Consider the following 14,827-nt stretch of genomic DNA (forward strand, 5'->3'; position numbering starts at 1 on the left):
GTCTGCTGTGTGACCTAGGGCACGTCCCTTAACCTCTCTGTGCCCGTTACCTCATCTGTAAAATGGGGATTAGGAATGTAAGCCCCCCGGGGGACGACCTGATTACCTTGTATGTACCCCAGCGCTTAGAACGGTGCTTGGCACACAGTAAACACTTAACCAGTACCATATGGCAGTTGGAGTTGTGGGGAGAACAGCATGAGGAGATGAGAGGTTAACCAGGAAAGGTCATGAAAAAGAATATTTCTGGGAGACCACAGTTTGGTTTCACACAGAATCATGGAACCAAGCATCTCTGTGAGGCATCCTTGGGATCAGACACTGCTTTACCTTCACTTATTTCAGAAATCACTGTTGAGTTTAGCACTCACAGGAGTCATAGATAAGTGTGGTCACTTGTGGATAAAAACAGTAATACCTAGAAAAACAAAAAAAACAAGCAAGAGAAACATGTAGTTCTGTGTATATGCTGATGTAGGTAGAGTTTTTAATTTAAGCCAATCTTTCCAGGAGAAGATCCCATCCAGAGATTTCCTCCCTACACACTTCACCCAGTTAAACTTCCCCTGACCTCACGCAATAAAGCCGGCCCTTCCGAAGCAGTGTGTTCTGTCCCCCGGTAACGATGACAATAACGACGATGGTATTTGTTAAGCACTTGCTATGTGCCAAGCACCGTTCTAAGTGCTGGGGTAGATACAAGGTAATCAGGTTGTCCCATGAGGGGCTCAATCCCCATTTTCCAGATGAGGTAAACTGAGACACGGAGAAGTTAAGGGGCTTGCCCGAGGTCACGCAGCAGACAAGTGGAGGAGCCGGGATTAAAACCCATGTCCTCTGACTCCTAGGGTGCACCCTACTAGGCTCTTGGGAAGTACAAAATAACAAAGTGATACATGCCCTGCCCTCAAGGAGCTTATACCCTAATGGGGGGAACCATCCTCAAAATATCAGCAATTGGAGTGCTCAGAGTAAGTACACTGAGCAGTAAAATATATACATGACTGCTAAGGAGGGTGTAAATACTGTCAGCTCCCTGAGGGCAGGGATCATCTCTACTAACTCTGTTGAACTCTCCCACCTGCTTAGTACAGTGGTCTTCATAGAGGAAGTGCTCAGTAAATACAATTGACCGTGAAGTGCCTGATTAGTCAGAGACAGGGCTGAAAGTACAGCTGTGCTTTCTGCGGGCACAGTATAGTGAGCTTCCTGGTGTGTCACGCAAATTCTGGTGTCCCACCATTTTGATTGGGCTTCACGCGTTCAGTTGTGCTCCCATAAGTGTCCAGGACGCAAACCCAGACAACCATACTTGCACCTGCGGCATGGGCTAGCGGATAAAACATGGGCCTGGAAGCCAGAGAAGCTGGGTTCTAATCCCAGCTCCACTGCTTGCCTGCTGTGTGACCTTGAGCAAGTCACATCACTTTTCTGGGCCTCGGTTTCCACATCTGTAAAATGGGGATTTCATACCTGTTCTCCCTCCTACTTAGGACTCTGAGCCCCATGTGGGGCAGGGACTGTATCTGGCCTGATTAGCTTGTATCTACCCCAGCACCTAGAACAGTGCTTGACACAAAGTACATTTTTAATAAATACCATACCAAAAAAATCTCTGGAGCACAGGCCTGCATAGCTGTTACTGCTTATGTTGCCATGACTACTAGTGTGTAAGGAACTTCCTCTCCTTCTTGTCATCCCAAGTTTGTATTAGGGAGGGAGAGGGTCAGGGAAGGCTGTAAGATGAAAAAGGTTGGACTAGGCCTAGTTGGGTAGAGCACGAACCCGGGAGTCAGAAGGACCCGGGATCTAATCCCGGCTCTGCCTCTTATCTGCTGTGTGTCCTAGGGCAAGTCACTTCACTTCTCTGTGCTCATAGGTAAAATGGGGGTTAAGACTGTGATCCCCATGTGGGACAGGGACTACGTCCAACCCTATTTGCCTGTATCCATTCCAGCGCTTAGTACAGTGCCTGGCACGTAGTAAGCGCTTAACAAATACCATTATTATTATTATTATTGTTATTATTATCAGGTCCTATTGGGTACAACCACTATCCAATCTTGCTTCTGCCTAATAGAATTCATATTCCTCCCCACGGCTGTATTTACGAGCATGGCAAAAGTCACTTGGAAGCACCGTCCTCCCCAAGGCAATCTGTTCTGGCAGTTGATATATATATGTTCTGCCCTGCTCTGACAGTGTCTGGTTATGGGGAGAGGAGGTCTGCCCCTCCCTTCTCATCCCCTGGGGAGGCCAGACTGCTCAGAGGAAGAGACCTTTAAAGGGAAGCCAGACTCCCCACACAACCAGACTTGGTCAGGAGGCAGGGAGTAGATTGTGCGAAATGCATATGCCTGGCAAGCAGCTGGTTAGAACACTGCTCACTGAGGTGGGGGTAGCTCAAGGTAGAGTCCTTGAGGACTGACCAGAGGTCAGAGTTTCCCTAAAGAGTTTGGTTTAAGGATCTGGGGCTGAGCAACCTGCAGGGAGGAAATAACAAGGGGTTCATTCTTAAAGGGGAAAAATGGAGGAATATGGTGTTAGGAACAGAGCCAAATGGCATCTAGTCCAGAGTACTTGGGGAAGCTTAAATCTGGGGCTGTACTGAGCTGTTTAAGCTCAATCCTGCTTCCCCTTTTTGTTCTCCACGCTCATTTTACTGTTGCTTTTGCCTAACCGAACAGTGAAAGTATTGAAGGATAAAATACTGGCGGGTTCTGGGTCTGATCTGTAGAAGAAAGAGTGAAGTACAGACCAGGGAAGGCCAGTCTTCACCCATGTTAGGCCCCAGGCAGAAGTGGTGGCTGGGGCTCTGCCCCAGAGTGACTCATGAATGAAAGCTCATGCAGGTATGCTTCAGTTACCTCACTTGTAAAATGGGGGTTGAGACTGTGAGCCCCACATGGGATGGGGACCGGGTCCAACCTGATTTACTTGTATCCACCCCAGCGCTTAAAGCAGTGCCTGGCACAGAGTAAGCGCTTAATGAATGCCACTTCCAGCCCCAGCAGTGTTCAGGGACAGCCGTATATGCTTGCCTTCCTTCCCCCGACGAACATCCAGTCAGTTCCATCCCGATCTTCCCAGAATAAGAAGTCTCAGGCTAAATAATGAGAGCTGTTGGTTCAGGACAGATTACATTTGGATGGGCTAGGTCAGGTCCCCTAAGTTCAGCCCATGTTGGACTTCACTGGGAGATGGAGTGTGCTGATGACAGCAGCAATCTGTGGCTCTCCTCAGTGCTCCAGCTGAACCGTGTTAATACAATTTGTTATTTATTTTTATTCATGTCTGTCTACCCCATATCTAGACTGTAAGTTTGCTGTGGGCAGGGAATGTGACTGTTTATTGTTGCATTGTATTCTCCCAAGCACTTAGTACAGTGTTCCGCACACAAGTGCTCAATAAATAGGACTGAACGGATGACGAGTTCTGGTGAGAGAGGGGGTGAAAAGGCACTCATAAAATATGTGTGAATCTGACCTGTCAATCGATCCACTCCAGCCCCTCCAGCACGTATTTGGCAGAGCCAGGATTAGAACCCAGGACCCCTGACTCCCAGGACCATGCTCTTTCTACTAGGCCATTCTGCTTCTCATGATCTCATGCTTCTCATGCTGCTTCTCTGGAGGACACTGCACGTAGGAGCTTCTGATCGCATCCGGCACGACATAGGTGTTAACAGGTTTGGGGGGCAGTTTAGAGCTGAGCCAGGCAGCAATCGGCCATTTTCACCTCTCAAATCCCCCCTCTTCTACCTGGCTCTTGAGTCTGACATCCAGGAGAAGCAAGGACCAGCAAAGGGAGAGGTGCCGGTCTTTCAGCAACCCAGCGCCTTTCCTATTCCAAGCCAAGTATGTACTGTTTTATATGTGTGGTCTTCAACCGTTTGGCAAGACTTGTTAAGTGTCCCTCCAGCCCAAATAATGATCTTTTCTTGCAATAGAGCTCTGCGAGGAACAGACCCAGGTTGGAGGGCCGAGTAACCAGGAATCTGGAGGGTCAAGGGCTGGCCAGCCCTCGTGCCTGTTTCTCATCTCTTCTGACCAGAAAGGGAAGCAAATTCCAGCAAATTTGGTGGTCTTGGTGCTGCCCTACATGCATCGGAGAATCATTCACGAGAAGCAGCATGCTCAGTGGAAAGCGCACGGGCTCAAGAGTCAGAGGTCGTGGGTTCTAATCCCGGCTCTGCCACTTGTCAGCTGTGTGACTTTGGACGAGGCACTTAACTTCTCTATGCCTCAGTTATCACATCTGTAAAATGGGGATTAAGACCGTGAGCCCGATGTGGGACAACCTGATTACCTTGTATCTACCCCAGCGCTTAGAACATAGTAAATGCTTAACAAATACCATCATCGTCATCAAGTCCCTATGTTCTTGCTGGGGCTACCATCGTGGTCCTGGGCTGAGTTTGGATTAACTTTCCCGAGGCTCGGCTTGGGCCGGGACCCCCAGATCTTTGCCTCTACAGGTGGGTTCCCCCTGACCCCCAACCACTCTGCCTCTGTTTCCTAGATATCCTCTCTCTTCCATTTTCAAGAGCAGTAGGCCTGTCCCTGGTGGTCCTCTCCTTCAGCGTCCACTCTGGAGTAGGTCCTAGAGAAAGCAACAACCCTCACTGGAATGTTGTTTAATCTTGCGTCGCTCCCCACTGGAGACCAAAAGCCAAGTGGCGAGAAGGAATCAAAGCAAGTCCGCTCCCTTCATTGGGATAGTTGGCTGAGCGTACTTCCACCCCGTTTCTGGATCAAAAGGAGTCACATGACACTGAGCTCTCCAAGGCCAGGGACCACGTCTTTGAGTTCTTTTGGGCTCTCCCAAGCACACAGTAGAGGCTCAATAAATACTACTCTTTGTTCCGCGCCCTCCCACCCACAGCTGGCAACATGCTCTGCCAAGAATAATGATAATAATAATAATGGTATTTGTTAAGCGCTTACTATGTGCAAAGCACTGTTCTAAGCGCTGGGGGGGATACATGGTGATCAGGTTGTCCCACAAGGGACTCATAGTCTTAAACCCCATTTTACAGATGAGGGAACTGAGGCACAGAGAAGTGAAGTGACTTGCCCAAAGTCACACAGCTGACAAGTGGCAGAATGGGGATTGGAACCCATGACCTCTGACTCCCAAGCCCAGACTCTTTCCACTGAGCCATGCTGCTTCTGATGTCAATAAGACACATAGTCCTTTCCATCAGAGCTTGATCTGGTGAAACACAGCATGGCCTAAAAATAATAGTAATAATAATTATGGTACTTGTTAAGTAGCTTACTATGTGCCAAGCACTGCTTTAAGGACTGGGGTAGATACGAGTTCATCAGGTTGGACACGGTCCCTATCCCACATGGGTTTCGCCCTCTCAATCCCCATTAACATATGAGGTAATTGAGGTCCAGAGGAGTGAAGTGACTTTCCCAAGGTCACACAGAGGGCATGTGGCAGAGTGCGAATTAGAACCCAGGTCCTCTGACTCCCAGGTTCGTGTTCTATCCACTAAGCCCTGCTGCTTCTGGGAGTCAGAAGGATCTGGGTTGTAATCCTGGCACTGCCACTTATCTGCTGTGTGACCTTGGGAATGTCACTTCACTTCTCTGTGCCTCGGTTACCTCACCTGTGAAAAGGGGATTAAGATGGTGAGCCCCATGTGGGCCATGGATTGTGTCCAACCTGATTAGCCTGTATTTACCCCAGCGCTTAGTATAGTGCTTAACACATAGTAAGCGCTTCATAAATACCATTAAAAAAAATCAAGGGGTCTTAGCTCTTGGAGCCAAGGAGGGAGGGCTGGTTGGAGACATAGAGCAAAGGACAGGAATCAGAGGCAGTGAATTGAACAATATTTTCCAGCCCATCCCTGGGCTCCCACATGCCCAGGGAGATTGGGTGCCAGAGGAAATGTCAGTCAGGCACTGATGCTATCCAAAGTGATGGCTACAAGGTATTTTTAGAAATCCGTCCCCCTTCCTCTCCCCTCCGCCCCCACTCACCCTCATGAGTGGAATCTGATTTGATGAAAAAGTGGCCTGATCTCCACTTGGTGTGATGCAGCTAAAGTAGTTAACTGTAAAAGCAGAGGGAAGATGTACATTTAAAATAAATCCCACCCAGCAACCTTTTGAGGCATCTTTTTATTCCCATCACTTCTGCACTGAGTGAGAAGGGAAAAGAAGAGAGAGAGAGAGAGAGAGAGAGAGAGAGAGAGAGGAGGGAGACAGCTCCATCACCTCTCAGCATCAATTAATATTTTCTGCTGCACCACTGTCCTGGCCAATGGAGCCAAAAATAAGGAACGAGTTCTGAATTCCCTGAATGACCCAAAAGTGGCAATGTCCATGAGGGCATGGAAACATTCCTAAGCCACTGGGAGAGAACATATGGTTTTGGCTTCCCCCTCAGGCCCCAAGGAATGCTAAGGATCCACATTCAGACAATTTCTGAAGTAGCATTCTTTCTTCCCAGGGTCCTAATCTTTCTAGCACACAGATTACATTAGGACCTGGCTTTGGCCCAGCAAGCTAAGCAAATTCTCATGACATCAATCAATCAATCAATTAGCAGTATTTATTGAGCACCCTCTGAGTGCAGAGTACTGTACTAAATGCAGTCATCTGTGCATAGAAGTTCCTGAATCACTGTCTCAGGGACTTTTGGAGAGGATGCTGTAAACATAAAAGTCCTGCGGTAGCCACTGGGATGACATGGACAAAGGAGGACAAAATTAATAGGGGGATGCTTCAATCAATCCATCAACGGTATTCACTGAGCGCTTACTATGTGCAGGGCACTGTACTAAGTGCTTGAGAGAGTATAACGCAAAAGAATTAGCAGACAGGATCCCTGCCCATAATGAGCTTGCCATCTAGAGGGGGAGACAGACGTTAATATGAAGAAATAATTCATAATATAACATTTATAGATAGGTACATAAGTGCTTTCTGGAGGAGGAGGGCTTTCGGGAGCGCTTTGAAGCTGGAAAGACTTATGGTCTGGTGGTTTTGGAGGTGGGAGTTTTGGCAAGAGGAAGGGTGTGAACAAGAAGCAAGAGGTGGGAGAGAAGTTAGTAAGGGACAGCGAGATGGTTCGCATGGAAGGAGGGAAGAGTGCCGGGCTAGGGAGTAGAGGGCGTGGCCTGCATGGTTAATTCATTCATTCATTCATTCAATTATATTTATTGAGCACTTACTGTGTCCAGAGCACTGTACTGAGAGCTTGGGAAAGTACAATACAGCAATAAACAGTGAAATTCCCTGCCCACAACAAGCTCACAGTCTAGAGGGGGGGAGACAGCAGGAAGCGGGAAAATTGCAAGAGGCATATGTGAACCTGAGGTCCGATATACGTTTTTAACTGGGAACCAGTAGGTAAGTGAGGTTCTGTAACTTGGAGCCAATTAATATCAAAATGGACTGGTTTCCTTGGAAGCAGAGAATGGCGACTCTTGTGGGATTGGGAAATGTGGGATCTCGGCTCGTGCTGGGAAGAAGGGAGAACCTGGGTATCCAATTGTAATAATAATAGGATAGGGGAGACATGGGCGTGTTTGAAAGCAGTGGGGAAGGAGGCATTGGAGAGCGAATGGTTGAAAATGGCGGCTAAGGAGGGAAGAAAGGAGGGAGTGAGAGCTTTGACAAGGTGTGAAGGAATGGGGAAGAAATACCCCATACAGTTCCTGTCTGATTTTGAACTTTCCTCTTGGTACTCCTATCTTCATATTGCCTCTGTGCAAGAAAAGCATCCCTTCTCTGGATTGCTGCTCATCAGACTGGTCAGTCTCACTGGGTGGCTGGCCTTCTAGCATCATTTGGGACCGTGCTTGATTTTATGCTAGCAATGCATGAGCTGTGAAGCAGGGCACATGACACTAACCTTGCGTCCAAGACATCAGGATCCTGATATTCATTCATTCAATAGTATTTATTGAGCGCTTACTATGTGCAGAGCACTGTACTAATTGCTTGGAAGGTACAAATCGGCAACAAAGACAGTCCCTGCCCATTGACGGGCTTACAGTCTAATCGGGGGAGACAGACAGACAAAAACAATAGCAATAAATAGAATCAAGGGGATGAACATCTCATTGAAACAATAGCAATAAATAGAATCAAGGTGAAATAGAATCAAGGTGATGTGCATCTCATTAATAAAATAAATAGGGTAATGAAAATGTATACAAGTGAGCAAACGAGTACAGTGCTGAGGGGAGGGGAAAGGAGGAGGGAGGAGCAGAGGGAAAGGGGGGGAAAAGAGGGCTTAGCTGAGGAGAGGTGAAGGGGGGGTAGAGGGGCAGCAGAGGGAGCAGAGGGAAAAGGGGAAGCTCAGTCTGGGAAGGCCTCTTGGAAGAGGTGAGCTCTAAGTAGGGTTTTGAAGAGGGGAAGAGAATTAGTTTGGCGGAGGTGAGGAGGGAGGGCATTCCAGGACAGCGGGAGGACGTGGCCCAGGGGTCGACGGCGGGAGAGGCGAGAACGGGGGACGGTGAGGAGGTGGGTGGCAGAGGAGCGGAGCTTGTGGGGTGGGCAGTGGAAAGAGAGAAGGGAGGAGAGGTAGGAGGGGGCAAGGTGATAGAGAGCCTTGAAGCCTAGAGTGAGAAATTTTTGTTTCGTGCGGAGGTTTATAGGCAACCACTGGAGGTTTTTAAGAAGGGGAGTGACGTGCCCAGAGCGTTTCTGCAGGAAGAGGAGCCGGGCAGCGGAATGAAGAATAGACTGGAGCGGGGAGAGAGAGGAGGAAGGGAGATCAGAGAGAAGGCTGACACAATAATCCAGCTGGGATATTATGAGAACCTGTAACAGTAAGATAGCCGTTTGGGTGGAGAGGAAAGGGGGGATCTTGGTGATATTATAAAGGTGATATCAAAACTTTCCCCAACTGACAGAAGCCTTTCAAGGTTTTTCAAACCCCTCAACCGCCTGTCCTTACCCCGTTGCTGATCTATTCATTCATTCGATAGTATTTATTGAGCGCTTACTATGTGCAGAGCACTGTACTAAGCGCTTGGGATGAACAAGTCGGCAACAGATAGAGACAGTCCCTGCCGTTTGACGGGCTTACAGTCTAATCAGGGGAGACGGACAGACAAGAACAATGGCAATAAATAGAGTCAAGGGGAAGAACATCTCGTAAAAACAATGGCAACTAAATAGAATCAAGGCGATGTACAATTCATTAACAAAATAAATAGGGTAACGAAAATATATACAGTGAGCGGACGAGTACAGTGCTGTGGGGATGGGAAGGGAGAGGTGGAGGAGCAGAGGGAAAAGGGGAAAATGAGGCTTTAGCTGCGGAGAGGTAAAGGGGGGATGGCAGAGGGAGTAGAGGGGGAAGAGGAGCTCAGTCGGGGAACGCCTCTTGGAGGAGGTGATTTTTAAGTAGGGTTTTGAAGAGGGAAAGAGAATCAATTTGGCGGAGGTGAGGAGGGAGGGCGTTCCAGGACCGCGGGAGGACGTGACCCAGGGGTCGACGGCGGGATAGGCGAGACCGAGGGACGGCGAGGAGGTGGGCGGCAGAGGAGCGGAGCGTGCGGGGTGGGCGGTAGAAAGAGAGAAGGGAGGAGAGGTAGGAAGGGGCAAGGTGATGGAGAGCCTTGAAGCCTAGAGTGAGGAGTTTTTGTTTGGAGCGGAGGTCGATAGGCAACCACTGGAGTTGTTTAAGAAGGGGAGTGACATGCCCAGATCGTTTCTGCAGGAAGATGAGCCGGGCAGCGGAGTGAAGAATAGACTGGAGCGGGGCGAGAGGGGAGGAAGGGAGGTCAGAGAGAAGGCTGACACAGTAGTCTAGCCGGGATATAACGAGAGCCCGTAACAGTAAGGTAGCCGTTTGGGTGGAGAGGAAAGGGCGGATCTTGGCGATATTGTAGAGGTGAAACCGGCAGGTCTTGGTAACGGATAGGATGTGTGGGGTGAACGAGAGAGACGAGTCAAGGATGACACCGAGATTGCGGGCCTGAGAGACGGGAAGGATGGTCGTGCCATCCACGGTGATAGAGAAGTCTGGGAGAGGACCGGGTTTGGGAGGGAAGATGAGGAGCTCAGTCTTGCTCATGTTGAGTTTTAGGTGGCGGGCCGACATCCAGGTGGAGACATCCTGGAGGCAGGAGGAGATGCGAGCCTGAAGGGAGGGGGAGAGGACAGGGGCACAGATGTAGATCTGCGTGTCATCTGCATAGAGATGGTAGTCAAAGCCGTGAGAGCGAATGAGTTCACCGAGGGAGTGAGTGTAAATGGAGAACAGAAGAGGGCCAAGAACTGACCCTTGAGGAACTCCAACAGTTAAAGGATGGGAGGGGGAGGAGGCTCCAGTGAAGGAGAATGACTGGCCAGAGAGGTAAGAGGAGAACCAGGAGAGGACAGAGTCCGTGAAGCCAAGGTGAGATAAGGTATGGAGGAGGAGGGGATGGTCGACAGTGTCAAAGGCAGCAGAGAGGTCAAGGAGGATTAGAATGGAGTAGGAGCCATTGGATTTGGCAAGAAGGAGGTCATGGGTGACCTTAGAGAGAGCAGTCTCGGTAGAGTGGAGGGGACGGAAGCCAGATTGGAGGGGGTCTAGGAGAGAATGGGAGTTAAGGAATTCTAAGCATCGATTGTAGACAACTCGTTCTAGGATTTTGGAAAGGAAGGGTAGTAGGCAGATAGGGCGATAACTGGAGGGGGAAGTGGGGTCGAGAGCGGGTTTTTTTAGGATGGGGGAGACATGGGCATGTTTGAAGGCAGAGGGGAAGGAGCCCTTGGAGATTGAGTGGTTAAAAATAGAAGTTAAGGAAGGTAGGAGGGCGGGGCGATGGTTTTAATAAGGTGAGAGGGAATGGGGTCCGAGGCGCAGGTGGAGGGGGTGGCACTTGCGAGGAGGGAGGAGATCTCCTCTGAGGATACTGCAGGGAAGGATGGGAAAGTAGGGGAGGGGGTTGGTGCGGGGGAGGGGAGAGGCGGAGGGGTGACTTTGGGGAGCTCAGACCTGATCGTGTTGATTTTCGTGAGGAAATAGGTGGCCAGATCATTGGGGGTGAGATATGGGGGAGGGGGAGGAACAGGGGGCCTAAGGAGAGAGTTAAAGGTCTGGAACAATCAGCGGGGGTGACGGGCATGGATGTCGATGAGGGAGGAGAAGAAGCTTTGCCTGGCGGAGGAGAGGGCAGAGTTAAGGCAGGAAAGGATAAATTTGAAGTGTGTGAGGTCGGCTTTGTGCTTGGACTTTCGCCAGCAGTGATCTAGGTGACCCCAGGACAGCCCCAAACCCTAGGAAGATTGCCGGTGACATGGAAGGGACACAGGGTCATCGGCAATCCAGGCAACTCGAGAGACAGTCAAGAAAAAGCAATCAGCAGGGGCTCACGTTAGCATTCAGCAGGCAAATTGTACCACATTGTTACCAAAAACATGCTAGTCACTAAGCCTCCTTTTATTAGCTTGAAGGAAATGCTATGAACTTCTGTGTTGTAAAGCAACAGGTGGGATCCATTAACCTTTTTCTTTTTTTTTCTCCACTGCTGTGCTATTCTCATTAGGTAAACACGCCCAGTGAGAGTTCATTTTGATGGTGCAACTTTTCCAACAGGAGACAAGAAGGATCCACGCTAGATCGTCACCCTCGGACAAACGATCCACTCGACCTTGTCCATCGGCAGTGAGAGAAGTCCAGGCAGCATCCTCGACTTCCTGAGATTTGACCAGGTCAGGGAGGGAATTGGAAGCAAGTGAGGAGGTAGAAGCAGCATGGCCTAGTGGATAGAGCTCGGGCGTGGAAGTCAGAAGGACCTGGGTTCTAATCCCAGCTCCACCACCTGTCTGCTGTGTGACCTTGGGTAAGTTGCTTAACTTCCCTGACCTCAGTAACCTCATCTGTAAAATGGGGATTAAGACTGTGAGCCCCAGGTGGGACATGGACTGTGTCCAGCCTGATTAGGTGGGATCTATCCCAGGGCTTGGGACGGGGCCTGGCTCATAGTAAGCGTTTAACAAATACCGTTAAAAAAAAGAAGTAGAGGAGAGGAACAGGAAAGACTCCAATTCGTACTCCCAGGCCAATACAAACCCTGGGATTTCTGGTGTCTCTATGGATTTTGTCTCTTGAGGCAGACTGGGCAATCAGAACTGCAGTCTCCAGGTGACCATTTGTGACCACAGGCAGTATAATGAAACATCATTGGGAAAGCACCTCTACTATGAGGTCGCTTGCCTAAAAGAACACATCTGCCAAGCCTCCTTTGTATTTCCTACAGAGTAATGCATTCTGAACTTTTGATTCATGACCACCTGCCTACAGAGGCCATGGGTAGCTTGTAAAGTACATAAAAGTGTGAATGAACCTGATTAGGGTAGCCTGCAGTTCAGAATGCCTTACGGAATTTCCCCAGGAAATAAAATCCTCAATGGGCTCCTGCCGGTTTGGAGATGGATGGTCAGCTCTGTGACTGGACCCATCGCCCCCACCCACCCTCTGCAACTCTGTGGGCAGAAACTCAAGCAAGTCACTCCAGAAAGTGCTGCAGTTCTGCTTTCTGGAATTTTCAGGATGCAAGGAGAATGTTTGGAGTAGGGGATTCTACTTCCATCCTCCCCCTTATCCCTTATCCCTTAGCAATAAACAATGAAACTGGAGAGAGTCCAGATCACAATCACGATTTTTTTTGCTGTTTGGCTGCTCTTAAAAAGATTTTAGAAAGGAACCTAGAGCCCGTCGGCTCCAGGTTCAGGGAGTGAAAATGTTGTTTCGGGGGAGAAAATCAAACATTTCATGTCAGTCCGGACTTTGATCACAGAGATGAGAGGGCACAGAGAATCATGTTGTCAAAGACCACCAGCCCAAAAACGTTTTTGGGGATGAGCCTTAGTTGGTCTCTGGAAACAGGTTTCCAGTACTCCCTCTAAGGATAAACACCTACCTCCATGCACACTTCCTAGATTATATATTTAATTCTAATGCAGGATGGAGTGGGTGTTGTTTTGCTAGGAAAGTCTCTTAAACTGCTCCTGTAGTTTCAATTAGAGCACTTACTTGATTCCTGGTAATCATTACTCTGAATACAACAGAAATGACTCTCTCCATTCCTGTTTCCTCAGTCAACCGTTCCACTTCAGACCCTTATTCCAGAACCTCTCGGGGCAAATCCCTGACAGTCAGAAACTAGGAAAATCCCAGGGATTTTCTGAAGGTAAGTGAGATGAAGCAGCGCGACTCAGTGGAAAGAGCCCGGGCTTGGGAGTCAGAGGTCAGGAGTTCTGATCCCGGCTCCACCACCTGCCAGCTGTGTGACTTTGGGCAAGTCACTTAGCTTCTCGGTGCCTCAGTGACCTCATCTGTAAAATGGGGATTAAGACTGTGAGCCTCGCGTGGGACAACCTGATTACCCTGTATCTACCCCAGTGCTTAGAACAGTGCTGTGCACATAGTAAGCGCTTAACACATACCAGCATTGTTATTATTATTATTATGATCTATGAAAATGAGCTCTGCATTCTTTGGAAGCAATACTATATAAAGTCAATGGATTATTATGCAGTGTATTATTAATTGTTATTATAATGAATGAAACCACTCTGGGGTTGACAGGAAATCTGAGAAGCTGCATCAACTCTTTCAGCCTATTAGGGTACTAGTTAGTGTGAGTGTGTATGTCTGTCCCCTCTCAGGGTCACACCTGGAGAGTTTCCAGTACCCTACCAGTCTTGGCTACAGGAGGGAGAGCCAAGCAGAGCCCTACCCATTCCGTTCCTAGCTTGGGCAGTGGCCAGCGAGTGAAAGGCCATCTGCTACAAGTCAAAACTCACCCATGCTGGGCAGCAGTGGCACGGGAAAGAGTTGAGGGTGGAGACTCGAGTTGACTGCGCAGAAGGAGGCAGTGGTAAACCGCTTCCAGATTTTTACCAAGAAAACTCTATGGATACACTGCCAGAACGATTGCAGATGGAGAGCGGGGCGTTCTGGGAGAGATATGTCCGTGGTGTCGCTATGGGATGGCATAAGACAAGACCAGCTTATGTCTGTATAGGGAGAGCTACCCTTTATATTTGAAGATACACGGGAAACAGCATGGCCTAGTGGAAAGAGCATGGGCCTCAGAAGACCTGGGTTCTAATCCGGGCTCGGCCATTAGCCTGCTTGTGTGACCATGGGCAAGTCACTTAACTTCTCTGTGTCTCAGTTTCCTCAAATGTAAAATGGGGATTCAGTACTGTTCTCCCTCTTACTTAGACTGTGAGCCCCATGCGGGACAGGGACTGCGTCCCACCTGACTAACTTGTAACTACCTCAGTGCTTGACACAATAAAGGGCTCATAAAAAAGATGGTGCACTCTTTTTTAGCACCTGTTACTGGTTTCAGATGGGTCTCCTGGTATCCTGATCTTCTGGAAGTCTCTGCAAACCCTCAACTCGCTGCATCCCAGGCTGTCCTGCCTGTTGCAGTTGTCCTGCACTGCTATTTTAGAGGGGGTCACTTATGGCTTCTGAACAGATTGGTGAGGTTTGAGGCAGATTGCAAATCTGATACCTGATTGATTTTGTTCTAAACAGGGGAGTCTCCCCCGGCAGAAGGTGAAGCTAGCCATTCTGCAGCAAGGAAATTCCTGGTGCGCTGCCCAGCCACGGCTGGTCAATCTGTGCTTTGGACAGAGTACCAGTCTAGCACCTGCCGCTTGTGAATCGCCTGTCTGTTTCCTTCAGTGCTTTAATGTCCAATTCCATATCTGACCAAGTCACAGACTACCACTGAATGTCCCCTGAAAGAGTTAATACAGCTTCCAGAAGTATCTGGCTATACCAAAGACAGTGGAGGCAGTGGGTGAGTTGGGTTTGGTATCTTTTTTCTTAGTGCTACTCAGAT

General features: G+C 49.0%; 1 non-coding gene across 1 annotated transcript; it reads left to right on the forward strand.

Annotated features, from left to right (window-relative positions):
• The first annotated feature begins 13,624 nt into the window (after positions 1 to 13,624).
• On the forward strand, positions 13,625 to 13,762 carry LOC114807261. Its single transcript, XR_003755312.1, has one exon. It is a non-coding gene; the product is annotated as a small nucleolar RNA SNORA7 (small nucleolar RNA).
• The last annotated feature ends 1,065 nt before the right edge of the window (positions 13,763 to 14,827 follow it).

Source organism: Ornithorhynchus anatinus, chromosome X1, assembly GCF_004115215.2.
Source record: "Ornithorhynchus anatinus isolate Pmale09 chromosome X1, mOrnAna1.pri.v4, whole genome shotgun sequence".
In the NCBI taxonomy this organism is placed as follows: Eukaryota; Metazoa; Chordata; class Mammalia; order Monotremata; family Ornithorhynchidae; genus Ornithorhynchus; species Ornithorhynchus anatinus.